We start from the raw sequence: 9,599 nt of genomic DNA, 5'->3' as shown, positions 1-9,599 counted from the left end.
TTGTTGATGGCCTTAACTATCACCTTCGTATTCTTATGACCCGAGAGAGGGTGTTGGGTGCTACGTTTGCGGAGGTGGTCGATATTGCAAGCGAGATTGAGACGGTTCGCCGTCAGGATCGAGAGGAGAGGGAGGCCAAGAGTCCTCGAGGATCTGGTAGTTATAGTGATGCTCCTTCGAGGGGCCAGTCTCAGCATGGTAGGGGCCGTTCTTTCAGGCAAGCTCAGTCAGCCGGCCCAGAGTATCGCAGGGCATCTTCGGGTCATAGTCATCATGGATCTCAGCGGGGCCAGTCATCACTCAATCCCCTTCCAGCCCAGAGTCTATCTCGTGCCCCGTCGGCTTGGGTTCTTCTATGCCTAGTGCATCAGTTGGTCACTCCGGTGCGAGGGGTTTCCTTTAGTCCCCTTCTCCAGCACCTGGGAGTTGTTTTGAGTATGGAGAGTTTGGGCATGTGTGGAGGCAGTGTCCTCGTCATGTTGCTAGTTCGTCCCAGCAGAGGGGTCAGCCCTTGACTTCTGCTCCAGTTACTTTACCAACCGCCCAGCCAGCTAGGGGTGGAGGTCAGGCAGGCAGGGGTCGCCCTAGAGGGGGAGGTCAATCAGGGGGCGGTCAGGTCCATTTCTATGCACTCCAAGGTAGACCCGACTGTCACACCTCCTTTTTGCGCGCCCGCCCCGAAGGGTTAAATACGCGAGGGAGTTTTTCCAATTTAAGTGACAATATTCAAAATGGGATTATTTATTTAATTCAGAGTCGCCACTTGGGAAAGGTTTGGCTTTTGGTGTCCCAAGTCACCGGTTTATCTTGAATCCCAAATCGAGGAAATTTTCGACTTTTCCAAATGAAGTCTGCGAACCAGAAATTCTTAGTAAGGAATTCTGTTGACCCGAGGGAAGGTGTTAGGCACCCTCGAATCCCGTGGTTCTAGCACGGTCGCTTAAATTGTTATAATGGCTAAATATATGATTTAAATACATGTTGTGACTTATGTGCTTTTATTAAGTTTAAAACCGTTTTTATTATTATCATTTATTTTATAGAATTGCAACGTCGTGAAAATGCATCTCGAACCACGTCACAATCATGCACCCGTGATCGTCAACACATTTTGACTCCGTTGAGATTTGGATTTGGGTCACATCAATGTGCACCCGTGTTTAAGAAGGTTAAATTATTAAAGGTGCGCCTAAAGCAACTAGCGTATTGTTATTTTGGGAAGGCCGTAAAATTCGCTAAACGGCCTGTCCCGAATTCTAAGTATTTTAATATATACATTTAGAGGGCCCCGCAGCTTGTGCATTTTTGTTTGTCGAGGCTCGTCTCATTTTTATTTAAAAGGATAAACCTACAGTGACTATATTTTCCTATTAAGTTCGTCTCTAAAATAAAAGAAAATCTCTTAATTAATTACATGCTAAAAACGTAACTTATTAATTATTAGTTTACGGCTAATGCGAATGGAAAATCGCGACCGAGTTTGTACAAAGAAAAACTGTTTTCATTTTTTATATTCTGTTATTCAATAATACTAGAACATGGGATTGACCATAATATCGAAATAGATTAATTATTCTCCGATTAATTTAAACTAACATTATTAGATGAAGAAAGTATACATATGCAACCTCATTATTCATTAATCATTCAACTACATCTTTATACGAAGAAAGAAAAATTAATATTCAAACACAAATCCAACAGGAGGAATTCAACAGGAACAAAGCCTGATTAATATTTCATTTTTTGCTTCAAGCCGAGATTGTACAAATGTGTACTTGGAAACAGCAGTACAGGAACAAAACAAGGAGAAGTCAGCAGCAATAATACCACAACAACAGCAGATTCAGCAACACCGCAAAACCAGCAACAACCAGTAGAATAACCCAGTAACAGATTGAAAACCCAGCAATGCCAGAGTACAATCGCAGTCAAAGCAGAAAAGAGAAAAGATACAAGATGCAGTAGTTTCTGATTTTTGAATAACACTCGAGAAAAGCAAACGGAAATTATTCAAGTGAAAGTTTAAGTTGTCTTTCTCTTTTCAAAACTCTACCACACTTCTTCAGATTTTCAGAAAGTATTACTCTCAAAAATATTCTCCCAAATAATAATCCTCTCTCTCTTTAAGTCTTCCTCTTCAATGTTCAAGTCTTTTTCTCTCCCCCCAAAAAATCTCTCTTTTAATGTCAAGAATCACTCTATATATAGCAAGACAAGTCTTCAATTCCCAACCCCCAAATTATTCCCCCAATGGCATGCTTTGTCCCACTATCAAATGTCTTCTTTATTTTAAAACTTTGTCCCCCATGCCTACATTAAATAAATGTCACATTACCAACCCATTACAATATGTCCCCCATGCCTACATTAAACAAGTGCAAGATTCCTCCCCATTATGTTTTGTCTTGTCCCCTATTATATTAAACAAGTACATCAAATACTCCACCCCATTATATTTGTCCCCCATGCTTAACATAAAGAATCAAAATAATGTTCAATTACCAAACTACCCCTCCGACCTTATTGCAATTACAAATCTACCCCCGAATGCAATGCAATTTACCAAATTACCCCCATCAGCTCTAAACACTCAATTAATCATAACTTGACCAAAATATGATCAAGATGACCAATTTCTCAACAATCTTCAACAACAATTATATGAACACCATGAACAACACAACTCAAAATTAATGGAATGAATTAACCATATCGGGAACCAATCCTAGTTAATTTAGACCATGAATGTATGAGCAAGAACACAACAATACAAACAACAAAATACTAAATTAACAAATCAAAGACAAACATAAACTCACATTAAATCACTGGATTTAAACATGAACTTCAAACAAAGATGAACATGAATTAAATCTGTTTTTAAGCAACAAACATGACGGATTCTAACGATTCAAACAACATTAATATTTTCTGGAAAATACATAACACATGAAACAAATTGAAGAAATAATTAATTAAATTTCAATTTGAATCTAACAAACATTAAACTAACAAATATTCACTTCAACAATAATACGAACATGAAATAAACATGAAAAACAAGTAATTAATCTTTCATTTGGAATCTGAAAAATTAATTTAACAAACAACACATGAACATGAACTAAAAATTAATTCAAACGATAAACAAAACAAACATTAGCCGATTTTAGATTCGAAAATATCAAAACAAAATACGGGCAAAAAATAAAACTCGAAAATCTACTAACCGGAGATGAACAACGACGAATTCGATTTTATGGACTGTTTCGACAACCCTCAAATGGGAATAAATCTGCCCGGACTCAACAACGAACCAACGACGAACGAACGAATGACCAAAGGAGATGGTCGTTTGGCATCGTTTGAAAACGAAGCAGAAGGCAGCAGCACCCCGAGTCGTCGATGCTTGCTCGACTGGACGGGCAGTAGTGAAACAAAGACGCGACAGCTGGGGACGGGGCAGTGCAGACTGGATGTTGCGAAGAAGATGAAGTCATCCACCATGGACGACGATGGCAAAGCCTGAAGCATAGCCTGAAGCAGCCTGCTTGGTTGATGACAACGCAAACGGCGAGCAAGCAGAAAGCTCGACTAGTCGGGCAGCGTCAATGGCGGGAAGGCAGTGCCGCCATGGACGACGATGGCAAAGCTCAGAGACGATGGAGCAAACAGTAGTGACACTGCTGGAGCAGGCTGAAGAAAATGAAGCAGTAGCAAACACACAAAACATGGCATCCATGGCGATGGGTTTTCCTTCCATTTTGGCCGAGGGTTTTCCGGCGAAACAACGGCGAAGCAGACGGGGAGGTCGACGTGGATGGTGGTGACGTTGGTTGTTCTGAGTAGACGAAGAGTTAGGTGAGGGCAGCCATGGTTGTGAGCTTGGAGTTTTGAGAGGATGAAGAGAGGAGGCGGATGAGTTAGTGTTTTAGGGTTTTTTGTTCTTTTGTTTTTTTCTTTGAAATGCAAGATAGGGGTATTGGGTTATGGATTCGGTTAATGGGGCAGACCAGGTCGACCCGTTTGAAGTGGACCGGGTCATGGGGAAAGTTGGGCAATTATTTGGGCCTGTGGTTTGAAATTGAAGAAGTGGCCCAATCCGATTTTTCTTTGTATTTTTGTTCTCTTTTCTTCTTTTATTTTTCTAAAACTAAATTATAAAAGTACTTAAATTATTATTAAGAACTAAATTAAGTTATAAAAGCGCAAATTAACTCCCAATAACAATTAACGCACAATTAAGTAATAATTAAGCATAAAATTGTTCATTTGGACATTAAATGCTAAAAATGCAAAAGATGCCTATTTTTGTAATTTTTAATTTTTGTAAAACTAATTTAATTACTAACAATTGTAGAATGAAATCCTACATGCAAAATGCGACATATTTTTATATTTTTTATTAATTTAACAAATAAGCAAACACAGACAAATACAAATAATTATCCAAAAATATCACAAAAATACTCAAAATTGCACACCAAGGAAAATCATTTTATTTTGCATTTTCTGGGAGTATTTCTCATATAGGGCAAAAATCACGTGCTTACAGCTGCCCCTCTTTGCCCGAAGACACGAAGGGTTTTCGCGCAAAGATAAAGTGAGCGATTTTTGCCTATCCGAGTACTCCGTGTGAAGCATTTTTTTTGAAAAAGATTTAACCGAACCTCTGCTTCAAAGGTTTCCTACATATCCCTGGCTAAAGGGGAATCAGGTTAATGTAGTTCGGGAAACTTTGGGTAGCTGGGACTACCATGGGATTGCAATGCTTGTTGTTACTGCTGTTGCTGTTGTCACCGCTGCTTTACTGACCGCCTTATTACAACCAAAGAAAAATTGAAACTGAACTAAACACTTATATGCATGTCAACTGCTAGTTACAAGATTCCTATCTATGATACTCCGATCTGAATCTTGATGCTTGCAAGTTGTAGGCGCCTATTTATTTCTGCGATACTCAATAGGACGGGGTTGGTAGAACTCGGGACCTTGATCAAACCTTTGAACGATCCGCCTCTCGCCTTTCCGAATATCTCGGGACATCTTCTTTTTGTATTTTTCTTCTTAGATTCTGAGTTGAGACTCATCTCGTGGGTCATTTCGATCCGTGTGGCTCGAGGTTAGACCTGCGAGGAAAACAAACAAACGAAATTTTTTGCCCCAGTTTCACTAGGAAAATTTTGTGAATTATTCGCCAAGAAGTTCATAAAATTGATGAAAGAAGATATGAATGCTTAGTTCAGGGTTGGAGCCCTAATACCGACTAGCTGGGGAGAAGTTCAGTTTTAGAGTTGAAACTCTCATACTGACCAACTGGGGAAAAGTTCAGTTTAGGGTTGGGGCCCTAATGCTGACTAAAGGAAAAGTTCAGTTTAGGGTTTAAAACCCTAATGCTGACTAAAGGGAAAAAGTTCAGTTTAGGGTTTAAAACCCTAAAGCTGACTAAAGGAAAAAAGTTCAGTTTAGGGTTTAAAACCCTAATGCTGACTAAATGGAAAAGCTCGGTTTAGGGTTTAATACCCTAATGCTGGCTGAGTGGAAAAAAGTTCAGTTTAGGGTTTAAAACCCTAATGCTGACTGAAAGGAAGAGAGTTCAGTTTAGAGTTTTAAAACCCTAATGCTGATTGTATGGAAAATCTCAGTTTAGGGTTTAAAACCCTAATGTTGGCTGAGTGGAAAAAAGTTCAGTTTAGGGTTTAAAACCCTAATGCTGACTGAAAGAAAGAGAGTCCAGTTTAGGGTTTAAAACCCTAATGCTGATTACATGGAAAAGCTTAGTTTAGGGTTTAAAACCCTAATGCTGGCTGAAAGGAAAAGAGTTCAGTTTGTGGTTTAAAACCCTAATGCTGATTGCATGGAAAAGCTCAGTTTAGGGTTTAAAACCCTAATGCTGGTTGAATAGAAAAAAGTTCAGTTTAGGGTTTAAAACCCTAATGCTGGTTGAATGGAAAAAAGTTCAGTTTAGGGTTTAAAACCCTAATGCTGACTAAAGGAAAAATTCAGTTTAGGGTTTAAAACCCTAATGCTGATTGCATGGAAAAGCTCAGTTTAGGGTTTAAAACCCTAATGCTGGTTGAATGGAAAAAAGTTCAGTTTAGGGTTTAAAACCCTAATGCTGACTAAAGGAAAAATTCAGTTTAGGGTTTAAAACCCTAATGTTGATTGAATGGAAAAGCTCAGTTTAGGGTTTAAAACCCTAATGCTGGCTGAAAGGAAAAGAGTTCAGTTTAGGGTTTAAAACCCTAATGCTGATTGCATGGAAAAGCTCAGTTTAGGGTTTAAAACCCTAATGCTGGCTGAATGGAAAAAAGTTCAGTTTAGGGTTTAAAACCCTAATGCTAATTGCATGGAAAAGCTCAGTTTAGGGTTTAAAACCCTAATGCTGGATGAATGGAAAAAAGTTCAGTTTAGGGTTTAAAACCCTAATGCTGACTAAAGGAAAAATTCAGTTTAGGGTTTAAAACCCTAATGCTGATTGCATGGAAAAGCTCAGTTTAGGGTTTAAAACCATAATGCTGGCTGAATGGAAAAAAGTTCAGTTTAGGGTTTAAAACCCTAATGCTGACTAAAGGAAAAATTCAGTTTAGGGTTTAAAACCCTAATGCTGATTGCATGGAAAAGCTCAGTTTAGGGTTTAAAACCCTAATGCTGGCTGAAAGGAAAAGAGTTCAGTTTAGGGTTTAAAACCCTAATGCTGATTGCATGGAAAAGCTCAGTTTAGGGTTTAAAACCCTAATGCTGGCTGAAAGGAAAAGAGTTCAGTTTAGGGTTTAAAACCCTAATGCTGATTGCATGGAAAAGCTCAGTTTAGGGTTTAAAACCCTAATGCTGGCTGAATGGAAAAACGTTCAGTTTAGGGTTTAAAACCCTAATGCTGACTAAAGGAAAAATTCAGTTTAGGGTTTAAAACCCTAATGCTGATTGCATGGAAAAGCTCAGTTTAGGGTTTAAAACCCTAATGCTGGCTGAATGGAAAAAAGTTCAGTATAGGGTTTAAAACCCTAATGCTGACTAAAGGAAAAATTCAGTTTAGGGTTTAAAACCCTAATATTGATTGCATAGAAAAGCTCAGTTTAGGGTTTAAAACCCTAATGCTGGCTGAATGGAAAAAGTTCAGTTTAGGGTTTAAAACCCTAATGCTGACTAAAGGGAAAATTCAGTTTAGGGTTTAAAACCCTAATGCTGACTGCATGGAAAAGCTCAGTTTAGGGTTTAAAACCCTAATGCTGGCTGAATGGAAAAAGTTCAGTTTAGGGTTTAAAACCCTAATGTTGACTGAAAGGAAAAAGTTCAGTTATTTTAAAACCCTAATACTGATTAAAGGAAAAGTTCAGTTTAGGGTTTAAAACCCTAATGCTGACTAACTGGAAAGTTCAGTTTAGGGTTTAAAACCCTATTGCTGACTGAAAGGAAAAATTCAGTTTAGGGTTTAAAACCCTAATGCTGACTGAATGAAAAAGTTCAGTTTAGGGTTTAAAACCCTAATGCTAACTGCATGGAAAAGCTCAGTTTAGGGTTTAAAACGCTAATGCTGGCTGAATGGAAAAAGTTCAGTTTAGGGTTTTAAAACCCTAATGCTGACTGAAAGGAAAAAGTTTAGTTTAGGGTTTAAAACTCTGATGCTGACTAAAGGGAAAGAGTTCTGTTTAGGGTTTAAAACCCTAATGCTGACTGAAAGGAAAAAGTTCAGTTTAGGGTTTAAAACTCTAATGATGACTAAAGGGAAAAGTTCAGTTTAGGGTTTAAAACCCTAATGCTGACTAAAGGAAAGGTTCAGTTTAGAGTTTAAAACCCTAATGCTGACTGAATGGAAAAGTTCAGTTTAGGGTTTAAAACCCTAATGCTGATTAAAAGGAAAAGTTCAGTTTAGGGTTTTAAAACCCTAATGCTGACTGAAAGGAAAAGTTCAGTTTAGGGTTTAAAACCCTAATGCTGACCGAATGAAAGAGTTCAGTTCAGGGTTTAAAACCCTGATGCTGACTAAATGGAAAAGTGCAGTTTAGGGTTTAAAACCCTAATGCTGACTGAAAGGGAAAAATTCAGTTTAGGGTTTAAAACCCTAATGCTGACTGGTTGGGGGTAAAGTTCGAGAATGCTAGCTAGCCTCTCTTTTTTTGGATTTTCTTGTTTTAGTAGAAGATAAAAGGGAGTCTCGTGGAAACTTACCTTTCGAGTGAATTCCTTATTGTCAAAATATTTCTTGTACCCATGTACTTTCTTCTTTGGGCGACACCTGCTTCTTGCACGGTTGTCTTGGATTATACCTGTTTTAACTTTTCAAACAAAGAACAATTGTTAGTTCGGAAATGACGGTCGGTTTGGTGACCTTGATCGTTCTTGTTGCTTTGTTGCATCCTTATTTCTGTCGTGAAGTCGTGCCGTTGATTGGATTCGAATGGCGAAACTCTTTTGACTACTCAGGCTTTGTATTTCCAGATTTTGTGATGATTTGCCTCGTGAGGCTTTTTTTTTCTCTTTTTTTTGTGTCTCATCTTGCTTAGAGATTCTCAATGGGGATTTTATTGGGGAGACTCTGTGAGAATTTGTACAAGGGGAAGCTCTGTGGGGATTTGTACAAGGCGGACTCTTTGGGGAATGTTTACAAAGTGGATTCTTTGTGGGGGTTTGTACAAAGGGAAGCTCAGTGGGAATTTGTACAAGGCGGACTTGCCGGGGATTTGTTGGGGCAAGCTTGCTGGGGAATTTTTAACAAAGTGGACTTGCTGGGGATTTGTTGGGGCAAGCTCGCTGGGGAATTTTTACGAGGGGGGGCTTTTTTTTTTTTTTTTTGTCCGGGATTTTTGATCCTCAAACCTAAACTGCAGTGGCTAATCTTTGGGGAATCGCGTGGGAATCGCGTTGTTTTTTTTTTTAAACTTTGTGGAGGCGATTAACCATGTGAAACTCAAACCTTTCGACTTCAATTGCCTTTATAGGCTGCCATGACCGGTCGAGGTCGTCTTGATGCCCCCTGCTGAGGCTAGGTGCCCTTTGCACATTAGCGTGTATCCAACGAAAGCCCTGTAAATCAGTCTTGCCATCCTTTCTTTGTCTTGGTTTTGGAACAGTGTTAGACCAAAAGGGATTCAAAGAGAAACAAATAATTGAATGGAGAATGAGTTTAAAACTAGAAGTGTCCCTTTCGGGGAAAGGAGAGAAGGACTTATCTGGAGTACATGCAGACTTCAATGAACATGACATGCCTTTTGGACTGGATGCCTGATCTGTGTAAACCGTCCGACTCTCAAAAATTCATCACAACTTTGCCTTGAATACCGAGGAACCTTGCCAGGACTCTGTTGATGCTAATGGATGTGAGGATCTTATTTTCGATCATGGGCGCCCTTTGTGGGTTTTCACGAGCCGGCATTTTGCATTTTATTTCTTGCCATCTCCTTATAGTGCCCGTGTGGGTGTTCACTAACAAGACTTCTCGTTTTGATTTTCTCTGCTTACCATCGCCTTACGGTGCCCGTGTGGGTTTTCACCAATAAGACTCTCTTATTTTATTCTTCTCAGTTTGTTGTATCAGATCCAAATAACTCCATCCTCCCATTTTGAACCGCTTTGCCGATTGATCAGAAGGACTTGAA

This window comes from Nicotiana sylvestris, chromosome 3 (genome assembly GCF_000393655.2).
Source record: "Nicotiana sylvestris chromosome 3, ASM39365v2, whole genome shotgun sequence".
Lineage (NCBI taxonomy): Eukaryota > Viridiplantae > Streptophyta > Magnoliopsida > Solanales > Solanaceae > Nicotiana > Nicotiana sylvestris.
Note: the sequence above shows the minus strand (reverse complement) of the source record.